Here is a 13187-nt window from a genome sequence, read left to right on the forward strand (position 1 = left end):
TACGGCTTTCCATTGAGCTTAAGTTAACAGTGGATGGCTATGTGTGTCCCCGCGGCTGGTATCGTGTATTTTTTTACAATAGTCGTGGAGTCATTCGTTTAACCTAAGAGTTCGAAACGATTAATGGTTCGCAGCGACACAAAAAAAAATAATGTTCTGCACACATCTGGTAAGTATTTTCTTAAATGAAATCTTCCGTTTACCTCAATTTTCAATTTTCAGCCATCGCACTGCGGTCCAGAATACAAATTTGGCAGGAATTTTAAGTTTCGACCAAAACCAATCCACTTAGCAATGGGAAAGTTTTCATTTTTATTGAAACAACAGTTCGGGTGGTTCTAATTTTACCAAGATCAAAAAATTAACTTTTTAATAATTCTAAATGGAATAATACTACCTCCAGCAAAGTTGTAGAACGATTAATGTTAAAAAAGTTTTCATAAAACTAGTAAGCTCTATATGTCATACCATTCATTATACAAGCAATTTAAAATCAACGTTTAGGGTGTTTCTTAGTGTTTCTGTTTTGTTTTATTCATATAACTTTTGCGGTATTGTTTTTAGAGCCAGTTTTTCAAAATTTGATGATCTCCGACTTTGATGAAAATTTCAGCGTTTGTTTGTGCATAAGTGGGATAACTTTGGTCAAATATTAGACCGAAAATAAATGTCGCGAGGACAGAACATGCTTCATATAACGCGCTTCAAGCGTAAAAATCGGAGAAATCCTTCAGCATAAGAATTGCTTAAAAAGCTCTCACCCGTAAAACTCGGCAAAGTTAAACCATCAGTATAAAATCCGGTAGAAAATAAATAAATCGTGCGTAGGATCATCCGTATATCATAGTATTCAAAAATAAAAGTCGGTTAAAGAACTGCTTTGCAAGAAACGGAGATGTTTTTTTCCGATTTTTATGCTCAATGTTTTTTATCCGACTCTTACAAACGAGAGTCCCTGTCCGATTTTTAAACTTGAAGTTTATATCCAGTTTTTAGATTCTGACATATTTTAAGAGGGTTTTATAAGCCATAGCTCCTTGCAACAACCTAATTGAGGGTAAGTTTGTGTGAATGAATTTTGGAGTAAACTCAGGACTATAAATTTGTGCTAATAATTTTTTGGCGTGTCTTGGAATTCGCGAAATATTTCTTTTTTCCATTCCAACCAATTCCTAATACAAAATTCTACCATTTTTAGATTCCACAGATAATCCTATCCGTATTTGATATATTATAGTCAGGTAATTTCGGGAGTACCACGTTGGGTGAGATGAAATGCCGCACTCTCTACTTCTTGTATATAGGATCACTTTACTATGATAAGATGATATTGGGAGTCTATTATACAAAGAATTACAACATTCGAGCTGTAAAATAATCCTTATTAATGAGCTACACAAAACTTTAGGACAACGTTAAATTTTTTTCTTTTCTAAAATGTGTTATTTTTTGGTAAATCATGTATCAGTTGACTAGTTGGAACCTTTTAGAAGGCATTCTGATCACTGGAATAGATGCCGCATCTCAATTGCGGGTGAAATACAGCACTCGATGGCTGAGGATGCGTAGCTAAATGTATTTATTGGCGTTAGAATGTCCTTAAATGATCCTATGCGTCAAGTATAGGTGCTCAATTTGATATATCTAGTCTTATATAACAGTACCTTGAATTATTGTAAACATTTTGTTTGCAGTCATTTTCTATCTTTATATAGCGCATAATTTTCCTGAAGTAAAAAAGTTGTTATCAATTTGAAAAGTCATGAACGGTTTTGGTTGTAAAACCTATCTTTTCAAACAGATTTTTCATCGAAATAACGCTGTCGCAGTTTTTTTACTGAAAACTAGCAAAATTCCGATCGTTCATATGAAATTGACAGATTAAAAATTAATTTGCAATCTTCGAAAATAGCTTTGTAGAAAACCATTTTTTTATTTTTAAAATCGCCCGTACTGTGCATACAAATGATAAGAAACTTGCGTGCGGCGGCAAAATGTGCGTTTCTTTAAATCTTCACAACAAACTCCATTCTAAACACTCCGAACGAAATTTATTGGAATGATAAAAAGAATATTGTTGCTGACTAAATTAATTGAATATCACAACAATAATTGTCTGATCAATTCTCAACGTATCGTTTGTTTTAAGCATCATGGGGATTTTTGGATAATTGTTGGCATGGGATCTTCTAACTGATCTCTTAGTCGGGATCTCACAGCTGTCAAATCATTTAAAATACCCGATGACAAGACTCCATTAGAAACTGATTCCGGAGTTCAGAAATTAATGATCATAACCCTAAGATTTCAAATCATCCAAGAAATCACTGAAGGGATGTACCGAAATATGGATAAGGGCAATTTTACAAATGTTACAGAAGTTGGAATAGGTTGAATTCCTATGAAACATTGAACTGCTCACCGAAAATGTGCCTAAATTTGAACATTTACTAAAAATGTTTTTTGGTGAAGTTGAAACAATGGTGACTTGAGACGTAAATTTATAACTTAGCAACACTTTCTGAAAGTAGAAGGAAAATTAAAATTATGACAAATGGCGTCTACAGTTTATCTTTAGCAGGTCAGGTGCATTATGAATGATATAAATAGCTACAATTAATAATCAAAAACTGTTGTTAAAGGTCATGATCATTTCTAAATCATCAACACTGGAGGTTTTGTATCTTCGAAAAAAATTTCAAAGTGAAGCAGCACATATTTTGTTAAAATCGTTTTGGCGTTAAATTTTCCTAGAAGTGGTTATGGAGAATTAACTCTTCAAACAAAGTAAGTTCGTGGCTTAATGCCTTCACTTAATTTTCGAGAATGCTAACACAAGAAACTTTCTTGAAGATATGAATCCTGCATGCGTTCAGGTTAATGAAATATATTAGGCCTATTGTGAAAAAATACTTTTAAATAAGTTATTCTCTTATTACTGTGTATGAAAAATCTCGTTGGTTGTTGATAAACAACAACATTCACATTTTGTTCAAGGCATGAGCTTTTGAAGTTTAAAATAAAAAGTTATTTCGAAGAAAACTTGATTAGGAAAAATTTCCTAAATATCGTTTTAAAGCTCGATATGCTGCATACATGTAGCATTCATACCTTCAACAAAGTTGCTTGTTGACACTCTCAACAACTTTGTTGGAGTCTCTTATTGTTCTTTTCTCCATAATTGCTTCTGGGAGAATTAATTACAAAAATTATTATATCAAAATTCGTGTTATTTAATGCTGAAAAACTTCTTCAAAAAGATGTCGGTTTCAGAATTATGTCAATTGACAGTAAAATAAGTTTTCGAAATTTAATTTCACTTCATAAGTGGAAATTCTTTAACTTCTAAAACATATCATAAAATAAAGTTATTTGTGGGTGAGCGTAGTGGTTGGTAAATCGCTTGCCTTGTACGCAGCGCACCTGGGTTCGAGTCCCGACCCCGCACATAGGGTAAGAAATTTTTCATAAGAGATTTTTCTAACCCGAAAAGGCGAATGACCTTAAGGTTAAAACCTCTGTAATCAAAAAAACTACAAGGGGCAGCCCTATGGGGTTGCACGAGCTGTAGACGTAGGACTATACTACTTAATGTAAAATATTTATTTTCTTAGTAAATTTATAGTAATAATAAATAAAACATATTGCTTACGTATGGTTTAATCACAACCAATCAACATCGAATGTTACATATTGAACCAAACCTTCTTGGTTATCAGGTCATTTCATTGATAGTAGGTGATCGAATCCGATTAAACTTATTTAAGCGGATCTGAAGAAAGAGGACAGAAAACTGTGACCGAACTAATATCTGGAGCTAAATCTTTATAGCATAAGATTAGCTTGTAAAAACTTTTCGATTGTGAAATCAAATCAAAATCAAAACTTAGACAATATAATCACATTTCATGTAAAGACCAAGCATTCTGGTTATATTTTGCCATTATTGTAACTTTCCTAAAGTACGCATACAAATATAGCGAATGCAGTGGCCTTAATCATATATCGAAACTATTAAATATACAAGAATCGAAAACATTTTTATATATGGACAAGATGCGTTTTTGCAACGGTTTTTCAAATGGCAGTGTATTCATTAATAAATAGGCTTTGTAGTATGTACCTATTAGTAGAATCAAAATGCTATAGGCTGAGTGGAAATGAAACACGTGATGGGGAAATGAATCAATGAACTGATCGAACGTAAATAATAAACTTTCGTTGTGCAATTTAGTAATAAATTAGATCTACCTACCTACACATTCGCCTCAAACAAACCCAATAACGTACAAAGCAAAATGAATGAATGCTGATGATTATGGGTAGAGCGAAAGAGAATCTAATACCACGACACTATGTTAACCGTGTTTGCAAATGGAGCTCGCATGTACAAACTATTTTGTGTACGAATAAATATACATAAAAGTGTGCTGGAAACGAGCACAACACAAAAGATAGCATGGTGTACCTCCACAGCCAGTGTAACGAACTTCTAACTCAGCTACACTGGCTGTGAAATCACACAGAGTAGTAATCTGCTTCGCCTGCTGTTCAACAGGCAACTGAGCTGCTCTGGCGAAAACCGTCCGTTTAAATAGTCGATGATGACGTCATTCATAGAAGCGTAGCGCGCTAGGTACATAAATCTGTCGTGCTGGACTAGGAAGCGCTATCTTCTGTGTGTAAATGCGAGATATTTTGACTAGGTTGTTCATTATTTATATTTTTAATGCCATGATATCAAAAATCTTTGGGTTTATCTATTGGAATCTATTCTTAGAAGTATTTCGGGGCGATATGCGCAAAAGATTTGAAAATTTATCGTGAGGTGGCTGAATTATATGCGTTTAAAATTGGACCACTTTTCGTTACATACCATTTTTGTAGAATTTGCAACGTGCACCCCTATATCGATAACAAAGACGTAGTCCTACGTCAAAAGAAAAAAAAGAAAGAAGTTATTTGTGGGGGTGTGCAATCTGTTCTATATTGATTCTTTTTGTTTATAGGCTATTTTATCAAAGTTATATAAAATTCTAGCACCAGTTTTCACCAAAACCCCCACCAAACCGATTTTTGGCTACGCCACTGCTACCTTAAATATTGAAAAAAAACATAACACATGAACCAGTACTGATAGCCATACTACGGTGCAACAAAACAACAAATCGGAAACTCTAAAGCTTTAGCATGTGATAGAATGGACATCTTTGAATGATTCCTTAGAATGAAACAACCATTCAAATAGTACTAAAAGTTAGAATCTGATGGACAATTTCATTTTTTACAACTTTGCAGAAAAATACAAATCGAGCTAAACCACTCGACTATTCAAATTTTATCAAAATCTTTAGACTCGCATGCCTACTGGTTAGAGAGTCTATTTCCAAAACTATTTTCATTTGTAAAATAAATGATTTGCTTTAATTGAACAGTGTGTTCAGAATAATCTGAGTATTGAAAAAGTTTTACCTTTGCCCGGAAAAAGTATAATTCCAGATTCCGCCAGTACTTGCGTATCAATGATATCTTATGGACAAGGATATATAAAGAAGAGCAGATAAAATTTGTAGTCTTTTTAGAGATGCTGAACAATAGGAAAAGGGACAATCATATATTCGTTTTTCTTTATCATTTCTTCGCTTATTCTGCAGGAAGGCTGATGTAATTTAGAATCAACCTCCTTTTCCATCAGCATCTTGTACATACATTTGGGTTAAACTCAAACCTTTATAATTGATCCAACTCAATTAGACATTTAGTCATTTGACTTGATTTTGATTGAGAATATCCCTTTTGACAGTTTCAAATTTAATATACAGATGATAGATAGAAAAAAATGTATAAGATTTAGGTTCAAGTTTGTTAACTTTTTGGATAAATCCGAGGGCTTTTGTTCACCGAACAATATATCTGCGAGATTTTTCTTGTACTCACACTTTGTTTTTAAAAGGAACAAATATCACATAAAATAGGAGCAAGGCGTCGAAGCCTACTGTCATAATTCTCTTTGAGAATAAATTCCGAAATCGCAATACGCTGAACAGAAATCGCAATAGTAAATGGGAATTGATTTTGTCTATTGGACGAAGATAGGGAGCTCGTTATAAAATTTGATAAATATTATCATTACCCGGAAGAGCAGTTGCTGTTACTGTCTCCAGATTTTTGACAGAGTAGTCAGGCTTCTTGATATGTGGTCTTCGCATTTACTGAATGCTTGGTCCAGCACGATGTTTTCTTGTTCGTTTACTCTTGTGATCCGTGTTCAGCGAGTAACGACTGCGGAATTTTTTCTTAAAGGGAATTTTTAAATTTGGTTTTGATCCGTTTTCCTAAGATTATGTGAATTCGTATTTCATTTCCTTTTGGAAATGAAATAGGAATTGAGTATAAGAAAAATTCTGCATCTGATGAATGGAATCTACCCCTATCAGAAATCATCAGGAATTAGTAGCGTCTGGCTCAAATGGCACGTTCCCCATGTTGATGGGAGATTTGTACCTTGTCATGAATCGTCTCTTCATCATTTGTCTGATGGGAAGGATTGGGGAAGTGGTCAGGTTAGGGGTAAGGAAAATAACGACACAGAACAATTAAAACAGAGCATTCTGCACCCCTGGAAAGATGCTGAACGATCTGCAGGTGCTACAATAGCAGGAACAAAACTTCCAACCCCCGGAGGGGTTTAGAATTTTTATTTAAACAGCGAGTAGATATATCAACACCCCCGAGAGGATATTGAGATAACAGAGCGACAACACACCCGAAGAGATATTGTCATTCAAATGCGGCTTAAACTATAACTCTTTGCCACACTGCGATAGGAACAATAGCATATCCTTGAGTTCCATCTCTCTGTACATACGTTTATCTATGTATGGAGAACCAAAAATACGATACGTAATTGCATTACTGCAAGGCAGCTACATATAAAATGATATGAAGTTCCGTAATAGGATTCACAAAGATCACACGAATAATACTCAGCACGCTGAATAGTAACCGTGTGATAATGGAGTTTGCAATGTCCAGTCAGTGCCTTGAATAGAATACTGCAATTGTGCTTGGAAAAAATGCAAAAAATGCTTTGACATTTTCGAACTCACATCCGGCAGAAAAGTCTTCGTTTGAACGCAAGTTTGCAAGCTACGCCAATAGTTGGCATGTTCGGATGCAGCCCAGGAGCGAATCTTGTGCTTTATCTAACTTATCGAAAGTAGTAGAACTGATTCTGGAGCAACGAAGTCAGTCGCAGTGCCCGCTCTAGCCAATTCCTAAGATTATGTGGAAGGAGTTTCTTTTAGAAATGAAATACGAATTGAGTATAAGAAAAATTCGGCTTCTGGTAAATGGAATCTACCCCTAAAGTTAACAACTATGGACCCAAAATTCAATTAGTTTTTTTTTCTTTTTCAATCATTTTTCTTTTAATGTTGAAAAGAACAAACAGGACTCTCAATTGAAAGTTGCAATAAAATCTGTCATTTATTACATTTACTAGAACTGTACCATTAAATTCATTCAAACAGAAACTTTTGAATTTAAGCCAGCTGTATATTATCAGGCAGGATTTAATCAGGATGGAGGGTATATCTTGATTGCATTAGCTAACCCCTAGAATGTGAATTTAAATTAAAAATAAGACATGAATACTTGATAGGAACAATAAAACCTTTTTTCTATACATATTAATCGACTAATTGATTAAGCTAAAAATATCGAATAATATAAATATAATTTTCCCGCTTTAACAGTTATATTCATCTTAACACACTACAGCGAAGACCCGATTTTGTCAGCCTCCGATTTTATCAGCCCCCGATTTTATCTACCCCCGATTTTATCAGCTTTTTGACCCAATTTTATCAGCTTCGTATGAAAATTGATAGTTGGTAGTTTGATGGGCTCTAGCAGACGAACCATGTTGAATTAAAGTAAATCCTTTCTTGAGCATATTTTTCTTATCTTAGACATCCGAAATATGCAACAATAATTTTTTTTATTTTTTTATGAATTTTGCACTGCTAGACCCTCTTAAGGGAGATTTAAACAAAATAATAAGAAAGGGCTATGAGGCTATAGCTAGGGACAAAAGAAGAATACTTTAAGAGCTTCGGTTTCTTAAAAAGAAAGAAAAATATATGTCCCGATTTTATCAATGTCCTTGTTTTATCAGTCTAAAATTCACCAAGGGGGTGATAAAAACGGGTTTTCATTGTATTCATTTAAACCCTACATTTTTTGTAACTTCTTGTAAATTATTTCTTAATCAATGGACCCGTACAAATCTAAAAACTGATAAAATTGTCAATGAAACTCAATGAAATCTCGGATGATTTTACATCGATTTATATTTTTCTTGTAAAGTTATATACAATAAAATGTTTCATCAAATTCTCGCATTCAGTAATATTTGAATGTCTACAGTCCCACCTAATGACAAAAATTATCTTCCAAAATACGGCTTTGGAACCATAGTTCACTGTACATTGTAATGCATCCGGTTAAAGGCAATGTCGGATTTAGAAAGACAAAACTGGTTGCACACAAGCCGCTCGTTTTAGTTATACGGCTTTGGAAAACTTTCTTAGTCCTTTTTGCCATTTTTTCTTTAAATTAAATTTGGTCCTTGTGGTTATGGTGTGTAAAGCAATAACTTTTTCGATATGTGAAATTTACCTACGCAATATCCAATAATGTTATAAATCAATCAAATGAAGCAACTTTCCCAAAAAAACTTGATAATTATCTCTAACGGTTCAGGTGTTGAGTTTTTTTTAATATTCAGGGTAAGGTGGCTTTTGAAAAACCATGTGTTGAATTTTTTTATTATTTAGGGTAAGGTAGCTCTTGAGATTTTGGCACATATTGTTGCTAAACTATAAACTTTCTCTTTTGTTTGAACAGTTAGAAGTCAGTTCCACAACAAAAAATAGGATTTCTTGAAATTTATATATCTTCAAGGATTGTAAATAGAGTTTAAAGCAATAAATTTCATTTTAAAGATATGAGTCTTATTATATTTAGGTAAAAAAAATTGCAAGAGCGTAATTTCTTTAAAAACATATTTTTGTTATATTTTTCAAGAAAAATCGTACATTACTTTTCAAATCATGCTCATCCTCAAAAATCTTACATTATTTTTCAAATAAAAGAGATGAAATTTTTGTTCCTTCAGCGAAAATATGTGCCAAGTTTAGTTTTAAAAGTGCAACAAATGAAGTACTTATTTATCGTAACGTATGAAATTCTAAAGACAAATGTGATTTTTAGGAGTCATGTGTCATAATTTTTTAATTATTTATGACAGGGTTTTTTAATGCCGTTTTTCATTGATGCGGGGCAGCGGGTTGCAGTGATGTTGCATTTTCGAACAGAAATTCTGCAGGACGTGTTTCGGGACCACTTCTGCTCGAAAGTGCAACACCAGTGCATTCCACTGCCTCGACTTTCTTCAATGAAAAGCCATTTTACATCGGAGATGACGTTATTTGATCTGGATCTATGCATGAATCGGGCTCTATATGTATTACATATTATGTAATCAATCTCAAGCCTGGTCTGGTTATAAAGTAGTTATTTGACCAAATAAACCCGGAATGGTGTCATTTTAGTCTCTAAACAAACAAAATGTCGCAATTCGACAATGTAATATTATGACATTGTGGCGATTGGAACACCTGTATTTTTGTTTTTAACTTTAAGAAAAAAAAAACCACGCTCCGAAGCGGCTTTGATTTGGATTGTATCTATCGCTGTATTTGTACACTCACAGTTGGCATATTTTTTGTAAGAAAGATTCTGTAGTTTTTGTAATTAGATTCTTGTTATTCATGCTCTTTGCCAAAAATGAAAACGTTTAAGTCAACCGCATCCAAATGCTAGATAGTCGGAAACACATGGTTACAAACAGTATCATCCCTCCTGTGTAAACAATGTGAGCGTCTGAAACAGCCGTTGGAAAGTGTAAAAACTAAATCAGTTCACGAAAAGCATAGACACGAGAGTTTACGAAATGTGTTGAATCCAGCCAGAGCTAACCCTGTCCCTGGGCTCGATCAAGGTTCTGCTGCTCGTTTCAAAGATTTCTCAGCCTAAGACCAAAATCTTCGTCCTCTGCTCTCGCCACGAGGAAACTCCTGCAGCAGACGTAGGACCACGATGTGCTAAAGGAGGAATTATTTGTGTGTTGTCTGGTAATAGGAAAAAGGGTTCGCACTAAATTTCTCTTCCTTATTTTTTGTGTGCTTGATAATAATCACTTATATGATATAGCAGTAGCAGAGCAGCAGCCGTTTGGTCGATTCTAGGGAGAAAACGTAGCATCGAAAGAGGTCACGATGATTGTGGGGAAAATAGGATGAAAATAAGAAGAAAAAGGAAAACAACATCATATCGGCTACCACCTGGTACAAATTCGACTATCACCATCCGAAATCGGAACTTGGGAGATTTCTTTAAAGGGGCTGGGATGATACTGCACCGTTCGTGACATGTTGAAAATATACGTACACCATATAGAGCCCTTACATAGCACCGTTTATAATTAATATATCTACGGATGAGAGTTGCTAATGTTCAGAGATCAGATCTTCGTTTCTGCTGTTACGGCACGTTATGTACCTAATGCTGTTCAGTGCACGGGAAGATGACTGCTATCGAAATTGATTGAACGTAATTATTAATCAAATCTGCTGCACCGGAAATACGTCTTATGTGTGTTAATGGGATATTTATTCAAATATCGTCGCGTTTCTATGTTAATTGTAAACGGAAATCTGCTCGACTCGAATGTGGCTGATTTTTGAAATTTTAATGAAACAAAGCGAGCAGATGATAACCAAGATAGAGAAAATGAGAAAGCGTTTTGTGTACGATCAGGCGCAGAAATTGAGACATTATAAAATATAGCCAGTTCGTGTTGGCAATTTACTTTTCCGGCGGCTACTGGAACCTAACTCTGATAGTGCTTTCGATAAGCCGAAATATTTGGGACATTATTGCGAAAAAGTGTTCCAAAGAGACTTATTTTTCAAAACTATTGTTTACCGGGCAATGGAACGAAATTATAGAGTCGCACGTGTGATGGGTAGAAAACAGCGACTATGACAAAAACGCCAATAGATTTATTGTGCCATACATATTAGACTGGTTCAATTTTTGACTTTTAGTTCCACCAGGCAATACTGATTCCTTTTATGGCCCTTAGTAATTGTGCAAATTTTGGTACCGATCGGTTGTGTCTACGGACCCTCCAAAAATTTCAAAGTTTATATGGAAATTTGTATGGAAAATTGGTTAACATTGAAAATAAATTCATAAAAAATCACCTCATCAATCAATTAATCAGAACACTATTTATTTCGAAAGGTATTCATCTACTGAACACATTCGGGGAACATTGTCAGTTTATGAAAATTCGGTGAGAAAAGTTATTAACTAAAGAAGCAGCAAGAATTAAAACCAAGTGGATTTTATTAATAATCATAGCAACCCTGCTATGCTTGCCACCCACCGCTAGCGTAGGGCAGATACAGCTATTCAAACAGGGTTGCTATGATTAATAATAAAATCCTAATAACTTGTTTTTAAGTCTTGCTGCTTCTTTAGTTAATAACTTTTCTCACCGAATTTTCATAAACTTACAATGTTCCCCGAATGTGTTCAGTAGATGAATACCATTCGAAATTAAGTGTTCTGATTAATTGATTGATGAGGTGATTTTTCATGAATTTATTTTCAATGTTAACCGATTTTCCATACAAATTTCCATATAAACTTTGAAATTTTTGGAGGGTCAGTACAACCGATCAGTACCAAAATTTGCACAATTACTAAGGGCCATAAAAGGAATCAGTAGAGCCTGGTGGAGCTAAAAGTCAAAAATTGAACCAGTCTAATACATATACTTGTATTTGGAATGACAACCACTATATCTCAACATATCAACTAATTTCCCAATTGTTTGGATAATGAAGTTCCTGCAGGAAATATAGTTATAAATAATTGCCTTGGCTTTGCATGTTTACTCTTTTAAGTAAAAAAGAAAATTTATACTTATTTTCATAAGGCCGCCCAAAATAAAATATTCAATATTTCGACTTGATACTAATTCCGAAAATAACACAGCCCTTCATGAGATATCCGTTTCCAATATACTGAGGAGCTTTTTTTGTTTACTATGATTATAACCATTGGTCATTCGTCTAGACTGCAGAACTATTCCCCGCTGCTCTATCTGTTATTCCACAACGAATTGCTTTAATACACATAGATTAAATACTTTTAGAAACAATTGTGGTTTTATACTTTTACACAATGGCAGCTACACTACTCAGCTTACAAATTAATCACAGTTTTTTTTTTCAAAACTGTCAAACTAGTAATAAAAATATTCATTGAATTAGAATCAAATCCCAAAATAAGTAAATTTTAGATCAAATATACAGATTGTGTAATATAGATTTGAGTAAAGCTTTGCGTGAAGTAGTTCTATTTTTAAATAAAATGGACATATAATCACGAATTATCAAACAATCAAATATACGGGTAAAAAGTACGAACACAAATAATTGCATTTCATTGGCAGGTTAATTTTACATAATCTATATCCTCTTATCTAATAATTACATTAGTATATCATACTCTTCCAAATGAATTTAAGTTACATTGTTTTTTGCGCATATCTTATGCTTCATCGCTTGCTATTACTTGCAAGCATTCTTTTAAATCTATATCCAAATTTTATATTTGTGTTGCGCCAGCAAATAATACTGTTTTGCTTTTGTCCAAATACAACCTTAACCCTCTAGTTTCCACCACCCGCCTCTAGGCGGTCTCTATAAAAATCTAAATAAAACTACTGAAACATGATTGTATGTTGTCATTCGCACTAACATTTCTTCCCAACGTTTACACCTTTCATACACACACACATTGTTTGAATATCCGTAGCTTTCTGTCAAAGTCAATTGAAGCATAAAGTTAAAAAATCGAAGAAAACGTGGAAAAAACTATTTTGTGTTTAGTGGTCTTCATTAAATTTTTTTTAACTATTTTTGGAAATTTCAATAACTAAAAAAATATTTTTGAGTTGCCTATTGCTAGCATTTCACTGTAGATGTGAATTGGTTTAGTGGAATAATTCGGAAGTTTAGCATTTTTGGTAAAATACTAAAGGCTGT

This window comes from Topomyia yanbarensis, chromosome 2 (assembly GCF_030247195.1).
Source record: "Topomyia yanbarensis strain Yona2022 chromosome 2, ASM3024719v1, whole genome shotgun sequence".
Taxonomy (NCBI): domain Eukaryota; kingdom Metazoa; phylum Arthropoda; class Insecta; order Diptera; family Culicidae; genus Topomyia; species Topomyia yanbarensis.